This window comes from Meles meles, chromosome 11 (genome assembly GCF_922984935.1).
Source record: "Meles meles chromosome 11, mMelMel3.1 paternal haplotype, whole genome shotgun sequence".
Lineage (NCBI taxonomy): Eukaryota > Metazoa > Chordata > Mammalia > Carnivora > Mustelidae > Meles > Meles meles.
In genome coordinates, this window is record NC_060076.1 from 67,826,964 (window position 1) to 67,841,275 (window position 14,312).

Consider the following 14,312-nt stretch of genomic DNA (forward strand, 5'->3'; position numbering starts at 1 on the left):
CAAAAATCTAACCTTTTTCCCTGGGCAATATAGGCATAATAGTTATGGTGATGCTACACTTCTATACAGGGCTCCATTGTTTTTGAATGTCAAGGATCCATCCTCTACTTCTTTGAAATCATACCTCAATTTTCCTTTGAAAAAAAATACCCCTTCTCTTAGGTATAATGCTGGTTGGCCTAGTGTCCAATATGTTTCTCATTCATCTGTCGTGGGGTGGGCTTGTGATCTCAAGTTCAGTCACACTCTTCCCTTGGGTCTGAATGTTAGGAACAGACAGAAAACAGTTAGCATTCATTCATTCATTCATTCATTCATTCATTTCAGAAAAACTAACAGTTAGCTTTACTCTCTCATAAAATCTGTTTCTTTCGTCTTGCTTCCCATTCTGAGTCATTAAATAAACTCCATTTTTACTTAAATTAGCTCAATCTGGTTTTGATTGCTCACAACCCAAGAACTAAAATGGATATAATGATGAAGACAGGATATTGCTTATGAATAATTTAGATGTCCTCAGATGATGGCTATACAAGAAATTGTATTTATTTTTGTGAAGATTTTTAATTCCAACCAAAATGAATCACTGTTGGAAAGTTAATTATGGGATCTTGCACAGCAAATGGAGTTGGAAAAATTTTATTAATAAGCAGTTTGAAAGTGCTGGACTGACACAAATATTTTGACAAGCCTATTTTTTTCTGGATTAATTTATATGCTCCTTTGAAGGAGTTGGCCAAGCTGTTAGTACTGTTACTATAGATCAGAACTGGGGAGTAGTGTATAGACGCTGGCAAATGTCACAATGAAGGGCAGGAGTTGTCCACTCAGCCTTTGTGTTCTTTTTCTTTGGTCTGGCTTATTTGTGCTTCTACAGCCCATCTCCAGATACCATTCTAGACTTTTTCAAAGTCTCTCTTTGTCATCTTCATCATGCTCCACAGATGGACTTAGTTAGACTTTGGAGGAAGTGTGGATATCAATTTGTAATTGTAATTTTTGAAGATAAACTTATTTAAATCAAAAGGGAAAAGACTAATACATCATACATTAATAATTTTAAAAAAAAGTGAAAAGACTGACCTTACACTATTCCATCTCTATATCTCAAGGTCCTACGTTTTCTTCAAGCATAGTGAAAATTCCAAATATTTTCTAACCCTTTTCCAGTTGACGATATCTGGACAGACCTCTCCCATTCTAACACCCAGTGATGTGGGTTATCTGTACAAGTCTTCTTGGCATTGCTTTATAAACTGGCCCTTTATTTACACACGTTATTTCCCCTCATTACACACGTTATTTCCCCTCATTGTCCCTTTGGAGGGCAGGGATTTTCATCTTCTACGATGGTGCCCATGAATGGATGGCATCTTTTTACAGTTCCCTCCACCCTCGGCCCCAAATCACTGAGGTCAACAAGTGTTAATTAACTCTATTACTAATTGGATGGCACTCATGGTGATGAGATTTAGAGTCAGCAGGAAAAACAGGGAAAGAAATGTTCTCGCATCTTATCAGAATCAGGGGGCTCTCAGGCTGTGGTCCGTAGGTCTTGAAGTCTACAGACATGTCTTAAAATACATATTTGGATTTCCAAACAATTGGATTTCAGAGACTTGCAGCAAAGCATGTTCGCCACTTTGCTCCAAGCCCTATCTCTCCCTGTTCTCATCCCCCATCTACACATTTACATTACTGGATAAACTCTGAAGAACTTTGAGTTTGGGATCCCAATTATGTTTTAGACCTTGTTGCCATACCTTCAAATACTCTGCATACCCACCCATACATCTCCCTATTTCTCTAGTGTGTGTGTTTTTAAAACTCTTTGACAGGAGTTATGCTTAACTACAAACCACTACAAAGCTAGGCTTTCACTAATTATTACCAACTGTTGATCTTAAACTTGAGGTTGCCATGTGAGAAATCCATGCCATAGGTCAATGTTTGGCTTTCAGGCTTTGAAGTCATGCTTCAGCCTCAGGAGAAGCGCTTCTCTACAAACTTTGCAAACGTTTGCCCCCTCAATTGTACTCTAGTTTCCCAGGAAAGCAAACAGTTTGGCCAAAAATTATACTTATAAAAGTGTCTGTGTAGTGAGCCTGCTGGCCAATAAGAGAAGCATGATTATCTGAGTGTCTCTATGGATGAAATATAAAGGTCTTAAACTCCAATTTTTTTCAACCACTGAGGTAGACATACTGATTAACTACTCTACTAACTAGACATGCCAGCAAAGACTAGACTAACCAGCAAAAGTTTGAGGAAAGCTTTGAACGATAGCCAGAGCTGTGCTTCCGCTGGGGTATGAGCAAATGTGGACATTTGCTCAAATGAGGACACCCAGAAGCTTCTTGTGACCAGAATTCCTTCCTTGGTAGATCTTGTCCTAAGACACTGTCTTTCTATCTCAAACTGACCTAGAAGCTCAGACTAGTTCTGAGACAGGGCAAAACGAGGAGACAGAAAGAAAGAAGAGCCAGGGAAGATGGCAGATGGCTTTGAAAACCAGTAGCAAGCATTCTCGAATCATTTGGTTCTTAGGAATGATTTTTAGAGAAGTAAAAATAGAGACAGAGAGAAAGCAGAGAAGGAAGAGAGAAGAACCCAGAAAAACAAGTAAGATGTTCTATTATCTTAACACATATTAGGACTCTTTATGTGTGTATTGGCTATTGATAAAGGAAAGTTTTTCTAATTTTTAAAGCCAAATCCTGCAATACATATACTTATTTTTTAGTACTTTACATTGCTATACCATCTCACAGATCATATTTTTCACTTATTACTGTCTAGAGTGATATATCCTTAAACAGGGGAAGAGAAAGCTGCTCAAGATGACCGGACGTGCAGTGGCCCATGGCTTTGGACACCCATTTCATAGCTCCTTCTCTCTGAAATAAGTTCCAGTGCATTTTGGAGATAGGGTTAAAAATTAGATGGCAGGCTCACTATGCACATTTTGTTTTGTCTCTTTGCATTTTCCAGATATGGGTGGTGGTGGTGGTGGACAAAGGGATGAGGCAAAATGCAAGGCTTGCTATGCCTGTGAAGAATGCAGCTGGTGAAGGTGTTTGACCAGCAGTGATAATGGCCCTTGTTCACTCTCCCTGGTTTCATTAATGGCACTTGTAGAGAGCGTGGTGTTTGTACTTATGTGGAGCGACAGTAGGTCACCCAGAGTTATATTTTATTGTGTTACTTTTCTCTAAGGGCAACGTTACCTATTAACCAACCACCTTCTCTTTGCCCACATTCCTGCTAGGTGTTGTAAAAAGGAGAGATACAGAATTTCCGAGAACTTTGAAGCAATGAAAGAATTTTTTGTGTGGGAAGTGGGATTGGGGGGATCAGAGAGAAATCTATGAGCTTACTTCTCTCAGTTTTGTTCGTTTATGAACATAAATATGTCAGCTCTAATTTAATGTGCTCATAAAACTCTGATGCCAAGAATATTCCTGAATGCAAAAAACCATCAATATCTTTTACAGTAATTTTGGTATTGATTTCCCTACTTTCTGTCACTCCCTATGTTGATACTTTGTTTTCCATTTAAGTGCACATACCAGCTTTCTGAAACAAGGACCTACTCATGAGGGCACTTTCCAGTCCCTGGTTCTTCCAGTGAGAGGCTTGTACTTGTCAGGGAGGTTGAAGGCCTAGAGATTCCCCGTAGTCATTTCTACCCAGCTTCTTCAGCCTGAATGCTTCAAACCCACACACCACTCTAGGCCTTTCCGTGACCTTGAGCTTTTGACTGTGTTATCTATGTCCCTTCAGTGTTCTAACTTTCCTTCTCTAACCACTTAGTGGGTTCCATTCTTTCAAATGTCCCCTTTCTAGAAACTTCTCTGTCTCTTCCTTCCTCTAACAATTGATTTCTTCCCTATCTGTTTCCCATCAACTTCCCTTGTATCACTTTTTGAGATCTCCCTATTATATTACAGCTAGTAGTTTATGACTCATTTTTGCTAGTGTGTGTGTGTGTGTGTGTGTGCATACACATGCACATGGGTAAAATTGTGGCTAAGAAAGAGAGAGTCAGAGTAAAGGAAGAAAGCAAGGAGCTTGGAGAGTTGGAGAATCATTTCAGAAGAGGAGAAATTCCGGTAAGTTGCACCTTCAAAGCCCACACTAGATTTTTCTGTTGATGTTTGGTGCTTCACGTTGCCTTTCTTCCCATTAAGAAAAGGTGAGTAGACTACAGAGGGAACATTTCTTTCCTGGAATTTCCCTAACTTCGTCCGGGGGCAGAGACTGAGTCTAGTCCAACCGTACCTCCATGAAGAAAAGTGTCTGACCCAGAGCAGGGGCTCTGCAATGGTTGAAAAAAGGGATGGCCCTGAGGAAAAGAGTTTTCCCTGCATCTGTAACTCTTCCGTCAACCTAGCCACAGTCTCTGACTTTGTTTCTGAGATGGTCGTTCTCACCCGCCCCTCGGTGGCTTGTGGATGACTCGATTCCAGTCGTCTGTGCGGAGATCCGGGCTGAGTCAGACTTCACGTGTTTCGTTACATCTGTCCACACACAGCCTGGTTGCTGGGTGAGTTTCAAACAGCTGAAGGTCTAGCACATGTGCCAGATCAGGCTCTGCCCCATCCTGCCCTTGCCTTGATGCAGACAGGCAGAGGTCGGATCTCTTCACCATCCACATACCCTTTCTCCCCCTTAGCTGTGAGTGGCTGGGTTATGAGTCTTTTCCTCCTTCAGGAATGCCGTCGATGTTGGTTTAACTTAATACCTTCTCCCCAGAGTAAAACTAACAGAAGCCAAACAAACCCAGAATACAGCCAACACTGTATTCTCCTAGCTGTAACGCTTCGTCTTAAAAAAACAATTAAATTGATGTGAGGTTCTGGGCAGATTTCATCTGTTTGGCCCAATGCCTGATGCCCTGACAATAAAGCCTTAGCCAGTACTGATTAAAATCATACGCTTGCTCAGATTTCACTCTTATTGATTTTTGTTGATTGGCAACAAAAAGATGCTTGTTTCTAGTCTGTATTAGTGCGCACCCATCGCAGGTGCAGGAGGGAGAGCGGCGGAGCCGCTTGGGGCAGGCAGTGTCATTCCGAAAAGCTACAACTCCAGAAGATAAAGATCGAATTTCCAGTCCTCCCTTAAGCTGGTTCCTTACTTGCTCCTGAAAGGGTGAGAAGCATTTCTTTCTCAAAAGTATTAAACTCACTAAATTTTGAGCATCAAGACAAGAGAATTAAAAGTATTTCTAACTCAGGGAGGTATTGCTACTCATTTTTTGGCGTTTGAACTTAAGTCAAATTCAACTTTTTTAAAAAAGTTTTTTATTTATTCATTTAACACAGAGAGAAAGAGAGAGTACAAGCAGGGAGAGCAGCAGGCAGAGTGGGAGGGAGAAGCAGGCTCTCTGCTGAGCCAGGAGCCGGATGTGGGACTTAATACCATGACCCTGGATTCACGACCTGAGCCGAAGGCAGCCACTTAACAAACTGAGCCACCCAGGCATCCCCAAATTCAAATTTTTAAATCATGGCATTTGTTAACCAAAAAATGTGAAAAATATCCCCCGCACTTTTTCAGTCCAACATAGTTTTACTCTTTTATGAAGAAAGTGACCAGTCAGCTCTATGAACAAAACAATGTTGCAGAATTTGAAACATATACCTGGTAAGACTAAAAGGAGGACAATTTTAGAAAGCATATTTATGGATTCAGAATGTGTACTAATGTATCTTAAACTTTCTATTTGTTAATCATGTGTTATACTCATTTAGAATTTCAGAAATGACCCCTGAAACAATGTGTTCTAGAAAAGATTCAAAATAAGACAGAGAGACTTTTGCTTTTAGTCAAAATGGAGTAACAGGGACTGAATTTATCTCCCAGCCTAAAATAACCATAAAATCAGACACAAATGGGCACTCGACACATAGAGTATCAGATGACGGAGGGCTATGATCTCAGAAAACTGGGGAGCAAAGGAAAGGAGCCCTGGGATAGCCCCAGCTTGTTGTATGGAAAAATTCCTGGTCTGTAGTGCAGGGAGGAGGAACTCAAGCAGGATACAGTGGTCTCCATGAGATGAGAAGACAGAACTGTGAGCCTAGGAAAGGCTAGGTTTTTAGATTTCACAAGGCAGAGCACCTGAGAGATAGAGAGAGAGAGCGAGAGAGAGCGCTGTATGCAGGGAGAACCTGGGAGATCTATAGTATTCCTTTAAGTACTAATCAGTGGTATGTTTGAGGAAACTGAAGCTGGGGCTAGAACCACCCAAAAGGACTGGAGGAAACCATGCCCAGTGTTCATAGAGCCAAAACAATGGCTGTTCCCAACAACCAGATGGAGAGTTATCGGAAAAGCATCTTGTCTCAGGACTAGGGGAAAATTAAACCTGCATTCAGTGCTGCTCTGGTCCTTCCTAACAAATCATAAAAGTAAGATTTAAAAGATTTAGACTGTTTTCGGGGCACCTGGGTAGCTCAGTGAGTTAAAGCCTCTGCCTTTGGCTCAGGTCATGATCCCAGGGTCCTGGGATCGAGCCCCACATCGGGTTCTCTGCTCAGCAGGGAGCCTGCTTCCTCCTCTCTCTCTCTGCCTGCTTCTCTGCCTACTTGTGATCTCTGTCTATCAGATAAATAAAATCTTTAAAAAAAAGATTTAGACTGTTTTCAAGTAATTTATTTTTACTGCATCACTGAACAAAGGTTCAAGAAAATTTATAGGACTATAAAAATATCCAGTACCCAATAGATAAAATCCAAAACGTCTGACATCCAAACAAATATCACTGTGGATGCAAAGGAACAGGTAGATACAATCCACAATGAGAAGAAGGTCAAGCGTTAGAAATTGACCCATAATCGACACAGTGATAGAATTAGTAAACAAGGACATTAAAAGTTATGACAGCAATAGTTTATACATCCAACAAGCTAGAAAAAAAATTGTATGTGTTATGTAGAAATATGGAAGAGGGAAAAAGACCCAAGTTGAACTTCAAAAGTTGAAAACACAATGTCTGAATTGGAGAATACACTGGATAGGATTATTATCAGTTTTGACATTGCAGAAGAATTCGTGAACTTGAACAGCGCAATTGAAATGATCTAAAATAAAATTAGAAAAGAAGTGAAGGGAACATCATTGAACTCTGGGACAACTTCAAGCAAATACAGCTAACCCTTGAACAACGTGGGGTTTGATGTACCAACCCCCATGAAGTTGAAAATTTTTATATAACTTTTGACTCCCTCCAAATTTAACTACTAATGCCCTAGTGTTGACTAAAAACCTAATCTTGTATCGCACATGTATTATACACTGTGTTCTTATAATAAAGTAATCTAGAGAAAAGAATATGTTATTAAGAAAATCATAAGGAAGAGAAAATACATTTATAATATTATACTGTGTTTATAAAAAAAAAATCCATGATAAATGAACCAGTGCAGTTCAAACCTGTGTTGTTTAAATGTAAACTGTATACATATAATTGGAGTCCCCAAAGGAGAGAGGGTATGCAAAATATTTGAATGACCAAAATTTCCCCAAATTTGATAAAAACTATAAGCCCAGATCTAAGAGGTTCATCAAACTGCAAGTGTAAGAAACATGAAGAGAGAAGCATATGGCACATTATAAGCATATTGCTTAAAACCAGTGAAACAGAAAATCTTAAAAGCTGTCAGGGAAAAAAGATACATTAGATTCTGCGGGTAAAATTAAAGAGCAAGAGTTTTCTTGTCAGAACACTGCAAGCTAGAAGATAGTGTACTGAAATTAACAAAACCCCTGTCAACCTAAAATTCATTACCAATAAAAATATCCTTAAATTATGAAAGCGCAATAAGGACTTTCAGTTACACAAAAGCTGAAAGCATTTATTGTCACCAAACCTATACTACAAGAAATATTAAGGCGAATCCTTTAAACAGAAAGAGAATTATGCCAGATAGAATCCTGGAACTACAAATGGGATGAAGAGTGCTGGAAATACGGGGCGCCTGAGTGGCTCAGTGGGTTGAGCCGCTGCCTTCGGCTCAGGTCATGATCTCAGGGTCCTGGGATTGAGTCCCGCATTGGGCTCTCTGCTCAGCGGCGAGCCTGCTTCCCTCTCTCTTTCTCTGCCTGCCTTTCTGGCTACTTGTGATCTCTCTCTGTCAAATAAATAAATAAAATCTTTAAAAAAAAAAAAGAGTGCTGGAAATAGTAATTGTGTGGATAAATGACAATACTTTTTTCCTTTTTATTTAAATCTCTCTCTTTTTTCTGTTTTAGAGAGGGAGAGAGAGAGAATGCAATTGGGGGAGGGGAAGAGGAAGAGGGAGAGAGAGAATCTCACACAGGCTCCAATCCAATGTGGAGTATGACACAGGGATAGATCTCAAAAACCCAAAATCATGGGGCGCCTGGGTGGCTCAGTGGGTTAAAGCCTCTGCCTTTGGCTCAGGTCATGATCCCAGGGTCCTGGGATCAAGCCCCACATCGGGCTCTCTGCTCCGCGGGGAGCCTGCTTCCTCCTCTCTCTCTGCCTTCCTCTCTGCCTGTTTGTGATCTCTATCTGTCAAATAAATAAATAAATCTTTAAAAAAAAAAAAGTTCACTTCTTAAAAAAAAAAAAAAAACCCAAAATCATGACCCGGACCAAAAATTGAGGTCAGACACCTAACTGACTGAGCCAACCAGGGGCTCCCTTATTTAAATTTCTTAAGAAAATTGGGTGCCTGGGTGGCTCAGTGTGTTAAATTTCTTAAGAAAATAATTGACTATTTAAAACAAAAATAAGGGGCACCTGGGTGGCTCAGTGGGTTAAAGCCTCTGCCTTCAGCTCAGGTCATGATCCCAGAGTCCTGGGATCGAGCCCCACATCAGGCTCTCTGCTCTGCAGGGAGCCTGCTTCCTCCTCTCTCTCTGCCTGCCTCTCTGCCTAGTTGTGATTTCTTTCTGTCAAATAAATAAAAAATATTAAAAAAAAAAACAAACAAAAATAAAACATGTTTAGGGGTCTAAAACATACATATAAAAATACATGATAATAGTAGCAGAACAGCTGGGAGGAGAGAAATGGAAGCATATCCTTGCAAGCTTCTTACACAATGTATGAAATAGGATGATATCACTTGAAGGTAGACTGTGATAAGATCAAGATACCTGTTATAAACCAAATCCAACCACTAAAATCTCAGAAAAAAATAGTTTTATGTAATCAGCCCACAAGAAAAATAAAATGAGATCATGAAAATACTCAGTTCATCCAAAAAAGGTGAAAAAGAAGAAAAAAGAAATAATAGACATGTAAGATTATGAGGAAATAGTAAGATAGTAACCATACTGGTAATTAACTATATAATTGCTAATGACCAAATCACCCCAATTAAAAATAAGACATTATCAGACCAGACTGGTTTTCTTTCTTTCTTTCTTTCTTTTTTTTTTTTTTTTTTAAAGATTTTATGTATTTATTTGACAGACAGAGATCACAAGTAGGCAGAGAGGCAGGCAGAGAGAGAGGAGGAAGCAGGCTCCCCACCAAGCAGAGTGTCCGATGTGGGGCTCGATCCCAGGTCCTGGGATCATGACCCAAGCCGAAGGCAGAGCCTTTAACCCACTGAGCCACCCAGGCGCCCCATGACCAGACTGGTTTTAAAAGAAAAAAAAAAAAAGACCTAACTTTACCCTGCCTATAATAAACTTTGAAAGTAAAGACACAAATAGGTTAAAAGAATGACAAAAGATATACGATGTTAACAATAGTTCAATCCACCCCCCCAGAACAAAAAACAAAAATAACCCATAGTAGCTAAATTGATATCAAAGTATCAAAATATCAAAGTAGATTTTGTAGGAAAAAAATTCATTGTTGTGAATAAAGAGAGTAAATTCATAATAAAATCTCACTTCATCAAGATGATACAACCATTTCTAAACATTTAGGCACACACACACATACATCTTAAAGCTTCAGAAATACTTGAAGCAAAATCTGATAGAATCACAAGGAATAAAAAAAAAAAATCTACAGTCTTCACTCAATAATAGAAGTAGACCGAAAATTTGTAAGGTTATTGAATACTTGAACAACACTATAAACCAAACTAACACTTACAGAACATTTACTCAGTGACAGGAGAACACATGCTTTTCAAGTACAGACAGAATACACATTAAGATAGACCATTTTCTGAGCCCCATAAAACAAGTCTCAAAAAATTTAAAAACATTCATGTCATCCAAAGTATGTACTCTCACCAACAAGAAGTTAAATTAGGAATCAAAACAAGAAACATATCAGTATTGTTTAGTTTCTAAATACTCGGAAGGATAAATAATCCAAGTACAGGATTATTTAGAAATATTTGAAACTAAACAATATATTTCTAAATAATCCTTTGGTCAAAGAAGATATCAAAAGGGAAATTAGAAAGTATTTTGACCTGAATGAAAGAGGAAATGAAATATTTTTATTTATGGACACAGCTAAAGCAGTACTTAGAGGAAAATTGATAACACTAAAAACACTTGCATTAGGAAAAAAAAGAAAGGTCTTAAAACAATGACCTCAGCTTCTATTTTAAGAGTGTAGAAAAAAGAAGAGCAAATTAAATCCAAATGAAGCAGAAGGAAATAATAAAGATCAGAGCAGAGATCATTGATATAAAAAACTTAAAAATAGAGAGAGCTAGTTCATTGATAAAGTCTTAGCCAGAGTGATCATGGAAGAGTGGGGCAGGGGGAGAAAAAAACACATATTATCAAGGTTAAGAGTCTATCAATCTTATATATATTAAAATCTGCCTCATAAGAAATATCATAAATAATTTTATGTCAAAAATATTTGACAACATAAATGAAATGGATAAATTTCTTGAAAGATACATACTAACATAGCTTACTCTAGAAAAATAAGCATTTTGAAAAAAAAGAAAAATAAGCATTTTGTTTATTAAGGAAATAAAACAGTTTAAAAGCTTTCTACAAAGAAAACTCCAGGCCAGAAACATTCATTAGTGAATTCTGCCAAATATTTGAGGAAAAAAATGATCAATTCTATATAAACTCTTGCAGAAAATTGAAAAAGAGGGAATACTTCCTATATAGAATTAGAAGGCATTAATCTGATTAAGATGATACCAAAATTTAGACCAAAAAAAAAAAAAAAAAAAGACAGGAAAACCGAAGACTAGTATTTCTTTTTTTTTTCTTTAAATATTTTATTTATTTATTTGACAGAAAGATCACAAGCAGGCAGAGAGGCAGGCAGAGAGAGAGGGGGAAGCAGGATCCCTGCTGTGCAGAGAGTCCAATGTGAGGCTAGATCCTAGGATTCTGAGATCAGGACCCAAGCCAAAGGCAGAGGCATAACCCTTTGAGCCACCAGGCTCCCTAAGACCAATATTTCTTGGGAACAGAGATGCTACACTCCCTTGCAGATCAATTTCAACAAATACATTAAAAGGGTAATACATTGTGACCGGGTATGGCTAATTTCAGGATTGCAGGGCTGGTTTAATATTTAAAAAACCAATCAATGTAATTTATGTATATTTTAAGGAAAAAAAAGCACTTTCATTTTTGTCATGGTTTCTATGAGTGATTCTATCACCATGACCATTTGGCCGATGGTGTTTCAGATTTATTTCTTCCTTGGTAATTTTCAAAGGATATAGCCATTTGATGACATTTGTTGCACTACCAAATCATGTTAGAATTTGTATTATCATTATTATTTGTATTATCATCCCTTCCTATTGAAATAAATTATAATTTAGCAGATGGCTTATATTTATGGAATACATAAAAAAGGTCATAGTAAATTTCAGAAACACTTGAGTTTAGAACATCTGGATTTGAAGTGAGTTTTTTTTTTTCTTTAAACAGTCTGAAGTGGGGCGCCTGGGCGGCTCAGTGGGTTAAGTCTCTGCCTTCGGCTCGGGTCATGATCTCAGGGTCCTGGGATCGAGCCCCGCATCGGGCTCTCTGCTCAGCAGGGAGCCTACTTCCTCCTCTCTGTCTCTGTCTGCCTCTCTGCATAGTTGTGATCTCTACCTGTCAAATAAATAAATAAAATTAAATTTAAAAAAAAATCTGAAGTCCTAAATAGAGTTGGCATTCAAAATATTTTTTGAATAAATATATATGAATATGATCGTTGCAGAATGAGTTTTGGGCATGGATTTTTTTTAATGTTGCAAATCACATTGAAACTAAAAAATACTTGACGCATGTGCATGGAAATGACTACTGTGTTTGCCTTTTCCTAGATCCTTCTGTCTTCCCATGGTATTTTCAGAGCCCATAACAGTGCCTGATACTTGACAGGTATCAGTTATTATTGTTAAATGAATTAAAAGATTTTAGGGATTGTAAAACTGACCTAGGTACTTCCATCATGATCTCCTACACTTCGATAACTTGACTCCAAGAGACTGACCACTTCACTTTTGCCTCCCCTTCTTCCACACATTCCTCTGCTCCCCCCACAGTGAAGGCTTTCCTGCCATGCTTCATTTGTTATCATTTTGATATGCTCTTCTGGGAAGCTGACAGCCTTCAGGTATTGTTAAAATAAGGATTTTGAAACTTGAAACATGAACTGATAGATGTCTTGTATGCTTAGCACTGGTGGCCTTTTCTTTGAAGATGGAGAGAAGATTAAGATTCTTATGATTATGGGAGCTGAAACCTAAAGTAAGGACACTCATTGTTGCAAATATTTTCTTTTGACAAACTACATGGAGAAAAAAAGAGGTGTTTATCTCTTTTTCTGATAATACACTGGAGGGGACACAGTTTGATCCATCACACTGTGATTTTTGCCTTGAAGAAATTACAAAGTTGGACTTAACTCCCTAAAGTTTTTGTTATTTCAGCAAAGATCAATATGACATTTAGTTGACTTATTTCATTTCCAACAGCAAAAAACATACCCACCCCAAACAGATTTTGCTTTTAGCACATCCTAGTTATTTAAAAAAAGAAGCCAATACTAAAAATTTATTGAAATAGATTTTTAACAGTAACAGATGCCCTAGAGCTCCCTATTAGACTCTCTATTGTATTTGGCTTTCTTAGAAAGACAGATTTTTAATTTCACAAAATAAAAAGTACCCTGAAGTTTCAACCAAATTAAAAAAAAAATCTATGCCGAGAATGTAAATGGCTTCACCTCTTAAACCTGAGCTTATTTGAATCCCACAATCAATGCACGAGTTATAGTGCATATGCATAAGTGTGCTGCTGGCCTGGAGACAAACTATCACATAGTCCCTCAAGGAAATGCAAGCCAACCGTTATGTAAAAAGACCAATGAGATGGGAAGAAAATTGCTTACATGGCTTATGAACATCTTACTGCTTATATACTGTATTAGTCAGTTGGAGCACTTATAGCAAGATACCACAAACCGGGTGGCTTAAGCAGTAGAAGAGTCTTCTCACTGTGTTCTTGAATAGTGGAGAGAGAGAGAGAAACTCTGGTCTCTCTTCCTCTTCTTGTAAGGACACTACTCCCAACATGGGGTCTCCACTGTCGTGACTTCATGACTTGATTCAGGTATCTCCCAAAGGCCCCGCCTTCAAATACCATTACATTGTAAGTTAAGACTTCCAACATATGAATTTGAGAGACAAACGTTCAACCTCTAATATTCCTCCCTGATCCCTCCAGATTTACGACCGTTTCACATGTGAAATACAGTCATTCTATCCCAACAGATTCAAAAGCCTTAAATTGTTGCAGCATCAACTCTGAAGTGTGAAAGTCCAAAGTCTCATCTAAATATCTTGTAAATGAACTATGGGTAAGACTTGAGACGAGATATAATTCATCCTGAGGCAAAATTCCTTTCCAGCTGTAAACCTATGAAACCAGACAAATTATGTGCTTCCAAAACACAATGATGGGACAGGCATAGAGTATACTTTTCCCATTCCCAAAGGGAGAAATAGGAAAGAAGGAAGGCGTGATGGTCCCCAAGCAAGTCCAAAAGGTAGCAAGGAGAATTCCATTAGATCCTAAGGCTCAAGAATAACCCTCTTTGGTTTGATGCTGCCTTCCAGGCCCCCTGGGGCATCAGTCCTACCTCCACAGCTTTGGGTGGAGGTCCTGCCCCCAGAGCTCCAGGTGGCTCCATCCCCAAGGCTCCTTCCCCAAGATTTGGGTGACTGAGATCTGAAACCAAAGCAATGTCCTGCTCCCAACCTGCCTGAAACCGTGGAGGAAGCCCTAATGATCTCTGAATTACCCTCAGAGTCTTCCCTTGTCTTGAAGGACAGCGTATATGCCCAGCTGACTAGCTCCATGGTCACATCTCATAAGATGTAAGAAGTCCA